This window comes from Dromaius novaehollandiae, chromosome 1 (genome assembly GCF_036370855.1).
Source record: "Dromaius novaehollandiae isolate bDroNov1 chromosome 1, bDroNov1.hap1, whole genome shotgun sequence".
In the NCBI taxonomy this organism is placed as follows: Eukaryota; Metazoa; Chordata; class Aves; order Casuariiformes; family Dromaiidae; genus Dromaius; species Dromaius novaehollandiae.
Genome location: NC_088098.1, coordinates 48,419,084 through 48,431,202, shown reverse-complemented (window position 1 = coordinate 48,431,202; position 12,119 = coordinate 48,419,084).

The following is a 12,119-nucleotide window of genomic DNA, read 5'->3' as shown; positions in this document are numbered from 1 at the left end:
ATAGATTTGAATTCCTCAGCCTGGAAAAGAGCTGACTGATGGGTGGCAAGATTAAAGCCTACAGAGTCAGGAGTTGTGTGGAGGAGATGAAGGGGGAGTGACCTCCTTCATGCCGGGGAGAGGATGAAACAGGAAGAAGGCAAATGGCCTCGACCTCAGCTTCCACTTGGTGCGAGAGTCCTGCGCATGGTGCAGCTTTTCTTTGTTCCCAGTCCCGTATCCTGATCCTCAGTGGTACTAGCCAAGAACGCAGGATGGATATCAGGCTACAGCACTCTACACCACCCCATAAAGAGACTGCAGGCAAGCAGAGGAATCATTACAGAAACCGGGAAGAGAAGTTTCTAGTAACTAAGTATCTAAATGAGTAAAGCACCAGTGACACTTACCGAAGACATTACTTTTGCTCCACTAAAAACTTAATGGGTAGCATGCTGTCACTAGCTACATCCCAATTCTGCGGTAGCATCGTACCAAGACCAGCTGGATGCTTCAAATGAGTGGCACAGCACTTAACTTTGAAAAGACTGCATAATTGTCCAGCATTTTCAGCCTTTCCCTCAGTAACAGCGGCCACATCTTGCCCTTGGCTACACCTGCAATTAACAAGTTGTGGAATAAAGGCAGATTTGTAGAACAAAACGTTTGGCACCGAGGAGCTGATGTTTTTGGCACAGGGTGTGGAGAAGCAAAGGTGCTTCTGACTTGCCCTAGCCCGGTCCCAGGGACTGAAGGTGCTGGAGGCCCCCTGCCCTCCCTGCACTCCGGCCGCTGCTGGAGCCGCTCCGGGCTGGCCTGACACCGCTCTTGGTGGTAAAACAGGTCACTGAAGTGATCCAGGTTAACAATAACCAGGCAGAAAAATCTACGCAAAATACAGCTCTGCTGCAGATGACGGCCAACTGCTTGCCAGCTGCCGGATGGGTTTTGCCTGCCCAACTTCTGCAGGAAAGCAGTCAAATGGATTTCGTGTGCAGTGGCTGAGCAAAGGAGGGCAACGTGAGATGGTAGCAACAGCCACTTGCTCCAGTAGCAGAAAGTCCCCACAGTGACTAGAAAGAGATACCTAAAAGTCAATCCCTGCAGTGTTGAATGTTGGGGTGTCTCACATGCCACGAATGAGGAAATGAGTCCTTTCTCACCCCTTCATAATGGCAGACCACCAGCTACATACTGCAAAAGCTTCTATATTGGACACAGAAAATCCATTTTATGGTGAAAAAAATTATCACTCGCGTGTAGTAGATTGATTTTCAAACAAAACCACACTGTCAGCTTTAACCTTTTTTAACAAACTTTCTCCAAAGCACCAATCCCTGTCCCATCTTGGGATCCTGGCTTAAAAAACAACCTTTCAAAAAATTTTACAATTGTTTCATGGTACATCCTCTACCAGTGGAATTCTTTAACAGAAAAATCAGAATCTTACCAACATCCAGAAACTAATTAGGATGGAAAAGTACATTTCAAACAGCAAATAGTCTTTTCTATACTTTTAGAGCATTACAAATTGACTGACAACTTGATTTTCACCCCCTGCCCCCTCCCCCTTCTGCAATGTTAAAAATGTGACTGGAAAATAATATATCACCAACCTGAAACCTTGTTTTACAAATACAAGTTTTAGCCTGAGGCAGCAGTTTCAAGCAGTCAAATAGGAAATCCTGAAAATAGGGGCTGGAGTGTCCTGTTGGAGTGGAAAGGCATCAGTAATTGATGCATCGTCTACATGTTGCTGTCTAATGGCATCTTATTCCCACTAACGGGGTGGAGGTGATTTTGGATCTACATTAATTTGCTAAGCTAAGTCATTAGACACCTCCAGGTCATTTGCATCTCAGTCTAATCCTTTAGAGTAACGCAGACAGTTCCATAGTCCCACGTAATATGTACCAGCTGAATGGATTTCAATTTATCAAGAAACTATAAATTGCCAAATACCAAGCTGAAACTGCAGTAACAAACCCAGTGATCACTGTCCCATACATTTTAGACTGTTATTTAAGGCCTCCTGGGAGATCAATGCTGTATAACCTATTTCTCAGGATTCCTGTCAGCTATATGAACTCTTTGCAACTGCTTTCACTAATATATTATGACTTGTTTATGATACTGAAGAATAAGTGATGGGATCAGCATGGTCACGGTGGAATAGGAAATGATGTGGAAATTGTCTGCAAAGGGTATCATTTTTTTCCTGTCTCTGTATGCACATACTGAAGAACAATGCTATTACTAGCTTATCCCACAGGCTTCCCATTTAGGTCCCTCAGATATCTCTTCTCCCTCAGAAATATATCTGGGATGCTTTTTTTTCAACTGGTTCCTAAAAAATAACCACAGACGTTCTTTTCTATTTAATCACACTTAGGACTTTAAAATTAAACTTAGAAGTTACTAGCAAGATCTCTCAGAGAAATTTCAAATGGCATTTGTAGACTTCTTCACAGACTATGTGGCCATCAGGTAAAGCAACATCCAATTTGTGAGCAGCTGATACAACAGCACATTTTGACCTGCTCTGCTTCCTTGCCTACTCCCAGGTTTTGCCTATGGCTTCCAGGAAATGGAAGGCCAAATCCCTTTGGCAGAACCTCCCTGCTCTGACTGCTGCAGACACGACGGATCCAGTTCTTTTGGGGAAGTGACATGCCAAGTTCCCTCTGAATGGGGAATTTCCTAGTTACACCTCTGTTGCATTTCCAGATTATTGTTACACTTTCTCAACCAGCAGTTCTCAGTCAATAAGCCAAGTCTCACCAACAAGCCACCAGAGAGAGCAAGCAAGGGGCAAAGCCCTCCCTTCCACTGGGGCCGCTTGTGGTGAGGAGGTTCAGAAAGCAGCAATGGCTAAAAAGGTCGAAGAGGGCAGCTCTGGGCACTCTGGTAACAAAATGTTATGCTCCTTCCTTCTGATCATTCTCAAAGCCAAGACCCCTCTGCATGTTTTTAATGGCTCTGTGTCCCACTCACATGAGTTCATATCCGCACATGCAATCCACAGCGTGACCAGTGCCCCGGCAGCCCCCTTTCACTCTTACAGCAGACAGAATCCTGTCCCCTGGGAGGCTGCCGTGTGCAAACTGTTTTCAATGTATTATGTGACGAATTTCCCCAATGGCTCGTGCTTTCAGTACAATTATTCCCGTTTTGCAGAGAACATAACTGCAGCAGAGAGCTTATCTGATTTTGTCAAAGATTTGTCATGTGAACTGTAGATTTAGTTCAGGAATACATTTAAGTATATGCTTAAGTCCATTTGCATTGCTCTCTAAGACTACACTCTTAAAGACTTATTTTAAACCCTTCTTTAAATTCTGTTGATTAAAGTCCATGCTGATACAGCTTTCTGAATAAGAAAGTATCTCTGAATTGGAGTCTCGTGTATAACATGGATGACTCTAAAAAATAAAATGCTGTTCACTGTAGGCACCTGACAGAGCACAGAAATATATCAGGGGCTTTCACACTTTGTGTCAAGCATGATCAGATTCATTTTGGGTCTGCCCTCTGAGCAGGAAAACTAGCAGCAGATTGAAACTGTAATACATACAATAAGAGAAATAAACACAATGGTCTTATTGCATAATTAGGATGCAATGTGTTTTCTGATGCTTTTTTTTTTCCTGACAAAATGCCTATTTGTTTTCCATAAAGCATTAAAGAAGAATAAAACTATTTCCCTACTAATGGAAAGTTTCATTTCCCATTGTTGGTAATGCTGAAGCATACTCAGCACCATTTCTATGAGGTAGTGAGTTTTACAATCAGTATGGTCCTAACCGTGCTTCTGCGACAAGGTGTTTTAAAAGCTTAAGCTCAAGTGTCATTTCCCATGCAATTCATCTCCTCTCTCTTTCTTCCCTCCCACTGCACAATGATTTGCAGCATGCAGCCAGAATAAGATACTTGTAATGACATCACCTTATTTCATAACACAGATATACAGACCTCTCATAGCAAAATATTGAACAGTGAATTGAAATAAAAGCCATAATGAGAAGAGCTAAATTGTAGGATGTATTGCAGTTTTTAAACAGAAACTACTAAAGCCTTTCTCTTTTCTGTCACAAGGCATGGTGTGTATCTTTATAATGCTGTGATTCAAAGAACTGTTGAATTATAATAGCTGGGTTCGAGTTCTGATTCTTAATCTACTTACCTGTGGCATACCTTTAAAATGCTACATTAAAGGACAGTGCTACTTTGACCTCATGGAGAGAGAGCAGTTTTTTGAACTCTTGCCCAGTTATATATTGCTCCACAGCACGGTATCATAGTTGTATGCATGCCCAGATGTGCATACACACATAGGCTAACTCATACTGTCAAAGGAAGTACCCTGTATACCTATAAAACATCCTTTTGAGGGTGAAATCCTACAACTGCTTAATGGCATGCGGTCAGACTACACATTAATTTAAGAAAGTAGGGGTTTGGACTGCAGGGGGGGACCTTCCGGTAGCAAACCAGTCACGAACCAAGATTTGGCAAAGCCATGAGGATTAATAGTCACAGGCTTAAAGACAAAGTTCTCTGCAGTGAACAAAGGCGACCAGACCCCCAGCTTTATGGCGCAGTTAAACCACGGCATTTCCAGCAGCACAACAATCTCTGCTGCTGTGTGGACTCAGCCTGAACAACTCAGCCTATCAAATGCCCATCACCTTTTTCCATAGCACAGAAGTGCTGCTTCTGTATGCTTGTGCTGCACAGGCCGATGCTGCTTTTTGCACCTGGCTTAACTCTGGAGGAGCTGGCTGGAGTACGAGAAACAGCCGAGCTGAACTACGTGTTGTTCTGCTCTAGCCTTGCTAAGAAGCATCTGGTATTGAGACAGGCTTCCCACCTAAGCAATGATTTACTTTATCCTTGCTTAGCACATCAATTCAGGCAGGACCAAAGTACTAGCTGACATGGCTGAAAACTGATCAGCTTATAATTTGCAAAGGGTACCGTGCTAGTATTGTACATCATTAATAAATATGACAAAAATCAGACAACTCTGCTTGCTGGTCATTCATTTTACATAGGAAATTGACTGCGAATGTCATTAAAAAAATCTGTATTCACTCAGAATCTGGGACATTTTTTTCCATTTTTCTTTTCAGGACTTGTCCAAATCTTTAAATGTATAGAAGAGTTGCTTTGATTTTGTAAAAAATCAGCTATCCCTAAGTGTTTTTTTATTTTACACTATGAAAAGTATTGACAGCCTTTTTCATTTGCAGCTCTCGGAATGTTCCACAAACATTTTTTTCATATGATTTTAAGTCAATAAATATCAGGCTATATGCAGAGGAGATTTTAAGTCAATAAATATCAGGCTATATGCAGAGGAGATGACATGAAAAGTGAAGCAGCTGAAAAGTCATCAAGTGAATTGCTTCTTTCCGAAGACCTACTAAACTAGAACAAAATTTTTGAGACACTGGAAATCACTCAAAAATCAATGAAACAGTTATACATCCCTTCAACAGTCAAAATATTTTGCACAAGCCGATCTGAAGAGTTAGTCTTTCTCATCAGGCTGTAGGTGTGAGTTGCTTTGAAATACTGTAGCAGGGGGCATGAGAGCCTACTAGTAATCCTACCAGCTTTCTGGTGAAAACACAGTAAATAAATGAAAACTGACAGAAAATTCACAGGCCTTTTGGCAGGTGGGATGAGCAGGGCTTGTCAAAATGAAATCTGAGCGGCTAAGCAAGATGCTGCATTTTGGGGACTGCTCCTCCTGCCTGCTACTTTTGGGTGGGAAAGCGTTTGCGGCCCCGCCACCTTCCTTGCTCGCGGGCTGGTCTCAGGAGGGATCTCTGCTGCTTTGTGAAGCCTTTCGCCACTCTCACCCCTTCCCACACCTGACTCTTGGGTTTGACTGCACGTTCGCTCTCCGTGCAGCTGTTAGCCAGGACCAGGCTGCCTTCTGTGGGGTCTAACTTTGCAATGTGTCTCTCCTAGCTGGCTGGGTGAGATCGAAGACAGCCACGGTCTGACATGTTCAGCAGTGTCCATGCAAACGCAGGAATGCATGCCATAGTCGAAATGAAATGTGGGGCTTTAGATCACTGTGTTTGGCCAGCCCTTCTTATTAAATGAGTAAATACCCATCAGTGGGAAGTAATTCAGAGAAATAATAGGGTTTTTAAAGGCCAAAATCATGCATAATAGTATTTTTTAAATGTTTTGTCTTAGGAAGATCAATTAGCAAAAATAGTAGTCTAAAATAATCTCTGAGTGCAAGCATCAGGGAAGCAACTGAATATTTAATAATTTCAGGCCATGACCAATAATAATTAGTTAGGAATAATGCTTGTCTTAAGTGCAGTAATAGTAAAGGATAGCATCAGCCATTTTAGCTGGAGAAAGTGGGGAAAAAAAAGAGTTTGGTCTGCTTTGATATTTAGGATGCAGTCTTTGACTTTGTTAAGATAAAGTTGAAGAAGGAATGAATTATTCATATAAATGTTGCCGTAGTAACAGGGCAGCAAATAAAATAATGAAAGCAGCCTCTTGTTTTTAAGGGGGAAGTACAAGTTTTAGCCCATTGGCCCTGAAAGTTAAGCACTTTGTACACTCTGGGAAAACTTTAAGGTGTGATTATACCCCTAACATCAGATCTGCATATTCCTGATTTCTCCCATCTGACCTTTTTTTAGCATTCAGAGGAGGGCAGGAACATTTGCCTTGGTGAGCCTCATACCACATGGGATGAGTATTCGAGCACTACTCAGAATCTAGTTCAGTAGTGAATGGAGATGGGTTTTTTCTTTTCTTTTTCCAATAACCTAGATTGCATCATTCCAACAGCTTTATTAAGAAAACTAAGGTTAGAAAGCAAAGCACACAAAATCATGAATAAGACATTTTTGTGGAAACGTATGCAGATACATAGCCTGGCATTTCCAAAGCAATCAAATCAATTAGGACAAAATCAACAAAAGGAATGGGTTCTCTCTCTCTCTCTCTCTCTTTGTTTTTGTTTTTGCTGCCTAGTGAAAATCACAGCCCTGTGTTTCAAATGTGAATTCCTATTCGGTGCCTGAGGAAAAGCCAACACCCAAAACTGCCTCAGTCCAAGAGCTGGCACAGTGAGAGTAGGTTGTCCAAGTCCACCAAAAAAGGCTGTGGATAAGGGGGCCGCATCCTGAGCCCCTGGCCCTGGGGACAGTAGGATGCCGGAGTTGGGCTGAGCCTCGGGAAGGGGTCTGTGTCCTGGATGCCTGGCCAAGAAGGGCTGCGGGGCAATGCAGCAGGAGATGTCCAACCTTGCCTGCTGTGGGGTGCTCCTGGGGGCACTCCCTACGCTGTCGCTGGGACACAAGGCATCAAAACCACCCTGAGACCACCAGAGTCTCACCACCCTGCCCCTGAGACCTGAGGCATCAACCACCCCATGGCCACTGGGGGGGGGGGAGGGGTGTCAGGGCATCATCAGTGAACAGGGACCCCAACATTTTGGCAAGGCCAAGTTGAAGTCAGAGCAGCGGGAGGTTGCCCAGTGGTCACAGACATTTCTGGGGGCTTTCGGAGCTGTCCCAGACATCCCTTGCCAGGAGACAAGCATGCACATGGCGACTCCTACCCTCACGGCTGAGGGTACCTATGCACATACAAAATCATTTGCTACTCAGTAGATAGTTTTTAAAATGGCATTATAGTTTAGCTGGAGAATAGAAACACAGCTAGGTGAGCAGGGCACTGCAGCAAATACTCGCTCATTGGTGTGGACAAGCCATGGTGTGAAATTTGTTTTCCTAAAAGTTCTTGTAGTTTTAATCATATGCGCTTTGGTTTATTTTGCAAATCTATTTCTATTTACCTTTTTGTCATGTCATTAAAAAAAAATCAGCCCAGCAATAATACTTTGCTCTGTAAATAAACCTGAGGCTAGACCTGGAGCAATACCAGCTTATACCAACAGAGAACTTGGCTTATATTCTTTCAGTCTCTCTGCCTTCCCCCTCCTTCCTTTTTTCTGGAAATATTTTTTTATTTTAAGCAACTGTACAAAACATCAGAGAAAATAGAATGCAATGTTGTATCTTTGTAGCACACTACTTAATATCCCAGGTGAAATCAATTGAGACGATCTCTAGCAGTGGAGAGTTTAAATAAGGGACAGTTGATGTCAGCAAAAACTTAAATTCTTTTACTCTCTAAAAAGTTTTTTTAAAATGTATATTTTGTGGCCAGAAAATTTAATATGGATAGGTGATATCATACAGAGCATCAGTATATACTCTATGTCTAGTGTTTCTCCCTTCATTATCATCTAAGCTTGGCTTTATGTATTTTGGAACTACCTTGCATCAGATCATTTCAAAGCAACATCTGTTAGTTTCAAGGTTAAGCTTGCTGTCACAATAAAGTACTGTTAAAATGTTAGCTGTCTATAGAAATATCTTGGCCAAGCTGCACTTTATGCACAAATTATTGTCTTGGATTACTGGATGGAAACTAGAAGAAAACATGCGCTAAATTACAAGGACATTTGTTCGAAGCAATCGGTTTCATTACAATAGCTTCGGTTTCATAACACTGAACGACCCTGGAATTACGCTGTTTTGGAGTCTGCGCATTCGTAACGGGGGGCCCCTTCTTAGCATCGACGCTGCCCACCCGCAGCGCCAAGAGGCTGTCCCGCTGGACTGACGGCTTCTGCTGGGTCGACACAAAGGCCAGGCAGGGCTGGATGCACCGGGGCTGCAGCTTGCAGGGGATCCCACGAGTGCCGGCAGGTCCCAGCAGACCCCCACGCACGGTGCTGTGAGATTATCACATACCCTTTCCAGGGTGAAAGCCTCAGCTGGGGGCGGGCTGACTCCAGCAGACTAGTACATGCAACGAGAATACTTTTGTTTCTGGTGGTTGTTTTCATTTTAGTGAATTTAATAAGCTAACATTAGACAGACTCTTGGCAATTTTCATCTTACCAATTTACCTTGCTTGTTATACATAAAACCGCCTCTCATTCCATCTAGGCTATTTATTAGATCAGCTTGTGAGGGTAGTGATGCTTGTGAAGTAGGCGACTACCTAGGCATTGCCACTGTTAAATTTGTTTCTCGTGTCAACAGCCTGAACCCCCAATCTCAGAGTGGGGCAGATTAATGCTTGTATCACCCATTCCACCAGGATCACAGGGTTTAGAAAATTCTCCTTGGCAAACAGAAGTTTCATTAGAGGTTAGAAATATAAATTGGTGAAGTGACAGATTCTGTGATATGATGGAAGCTCAATTATAAGTGGATAACATAATATAACAAGTGCAGATGAAATCCTATTAAGGTCTGAAAATCCAATATCTCATCTTCCTGACTTTTAATTGATCTTTACACATATTGTCATTGCAGTCAAATATTTGAAATGATTCCTGTACACATAAACAAATGTAAGCACATTAACTCTGTTAATAATTTTAACAAGTAATTTGTATTTCCCATTAGACTGTCTTACAATTTGCTTTACTATAATTAAAGATATCATCAGTGATAAGCTTAATGTGTTATTTAAAGTCTGCCTGTTTATAAGATTTGCTTTTATCATTAACTGCAGGTTGATAAGATCCACACATACCCTCATTAAGAAATTAGATTTTATGTCTAAAGCAAATAGGATGCTCAGGTAGGAAAGGACGGTTGATTTTTTCATAAATCCTAAATATGGATCTTTCTTCCTAAGACTGATCTGTGGTAGGTCAAGCAAGTTGGTTGCCACGGTAGGTAGTGGCTTTCAGTCTGCTTTACCAGAATAACAGTGCTTTTGCCAAACAGCATTTCTCTCATTTGGCATAAAACTGCAGGTCTCCACAGTCTCTCCAGTACTGAAGGGTGAGAGAAGATCTTCACATGAAGATAGTTATGGAAACTTGTTGTGGAGCAAAGTCACAGGTTATTTTGCCTTTTGGGGGAATGAAAAGCCCTAATGAATGGAAGTTCTTTTGTCTGAGTTTCTTAAAGTCCAGACAGCCAGAGGCTTTCCAAGATCTAGCTAGAGAAATGACTGGAATACATGAGCTATGGGGCACTGGTTAAATCCTTTGCAAATACTTTACTGTTTATACCCTTACAAATCAGATACAAAAAAAAAATCCTTTATTCTTGAATAACACAATGGGAATGAACAGACTACCCGCCTCTGCCCCTGCTCTGTTTTGTACAATTTTTATGTGCCTCTTAGAAGCAAAGTGCTCTGAACTGACTTTTGAGATGATTTCTTTTACATTACTTGTCAGGAGGAGAAAGAGAATTAATATGTATGTTTCCAGCTCGAGGTTTGAACTATTTGCTTGTGGTACAAATGTGACATTTGGGAGTCTTTCTTTAGATATACCTAATGCAGCCACATTGTAAACAAAAACAAGTTTCAACACAAGCTATGACTAATCCATTGCTTTAGTTCACTAAGTAGAACATACGTTCGATTCATAATCAAACAGCTGAAATTACCCTGTGAAGCTGGAAAATTGACGAGTGGTTTAGCTTTTTTTTTTTTTTTTTTTTTTAAAAAAAAGGTTATAAGACTCTCAGGCAGAGGTAAATAATATCCCAGTGAATAAATTGGTAGAGTAGGTGGAGGTGAAAGTAATTTTCCTTAGTTTATTTTTCACTTGTAGTTTGGAGGTTTTTGTCCTCAATTTTATTTTAAGGAATAAAACACTTATTCCCCAGCCTCAGCACCTGCTGCTTTACTGTTCTTATTTTTGTGCAGAGAGGAGATGATTTGGACCTTAATTAACATTGGAATCACTTCTTACCATGGAAGGATATTAAACATTTTGATAGTTAGAAGGAGTATGAAGCTAAAACTTTCTCCTGCTATTATTTTCATGACACTTTCAAGATTCCTCCGTCAGATGGAAAAAAAAACCCAAAAAACAAAAAAACGAGCCTGTAAAGGCACCATTGGCAAGTAACAGATTAATGCTCTTCCATTCCACATGGCATTCAGACCAGCAAAACCATTTGCATCTCCCTCCCCTGAGACCTCAGTTACCCTTTCTCTGTAACTTACATTTTCCAAACTGTCAAGAGCAAAACAGATTTAAGTATAACATTAACTGAGACCTGTTTAACTATTTATGCTGCTATAATTTTGTATTGATTTTATGTAAACTTTTAACCAAACACAGATTGCACTGCTTAAAGAAGACTTTTGGGAGTTCCTAATAAATTGCCTTTCCGATCTTTAATGGAGCATTAGTAATTATCGGATACAACGTGATTTAAAGTCATTTAGAAGCCACAGAACAGTAGTTTGGTAGAGTACATTTCTGTCTCACTAACAAGTTGTGTTCTATGCAGTTTACTCCGTATCTGACAAAAATACTAGAAAAAATGCTGACAGTGATTTATCCTGCTTTCAAAATGTTATGTTATCATCATATGTTATATACTATTTTCCTCATTAACATCTACTATAGTGATTTTAGCATTTCTACAGGAAAAAGAATTAGCACAGGTAAGGTCAGGTGCACAGTAGGAAGCTGCAGCAGAAACTTGCACCTATTTTCAACAAAATCTAAGCCAAGGGAAAGTAACCAAGCACATAGCAGATAAGAAAACAAATGAACAAAAATACACCCACTGTTGTCAAACTTAAAATAGGCTGCCCGTTAAGAGACCCCGACAGAGAGATCTGATTATTCCAAAGTTAAGAGAGAAAGTCTGATGATGATCAGATCTCTAGACTTTTCTTTCAATCATGCGGTAATACCAAGGAAATCCAATGAACATGCATCATTGAGTAACAGGGATATACACACCATAGGAAAACCAGAAGCTCGTGTGACGCAGCAGCTGGACACAGCTGCATTGGACTGGGACATGTGAATGGCCTGATGTGTCCTCTGTGTCCTGTCCATTTTGTTTCCATCCCTGATAGCACCTCTGATACCTACTGTAGATACAAGGGGTTTCAGTACTTCTTCCATAGTCCTCCCTTTGGTCCCTGGCACTGCTGGTTCAAGGAGGCCAACTTTGCTGTCAATCTGAGGACCCAGCTGGGAAGAGAATTCACTTCTCTGTGTTGCTTTATTTTTTTCTTGACAGCAATCCCTGCATTGTCCGCACTTTGTACCCAAGGCAATGACTTTATTAGGCACCTTACATCCATGGGCA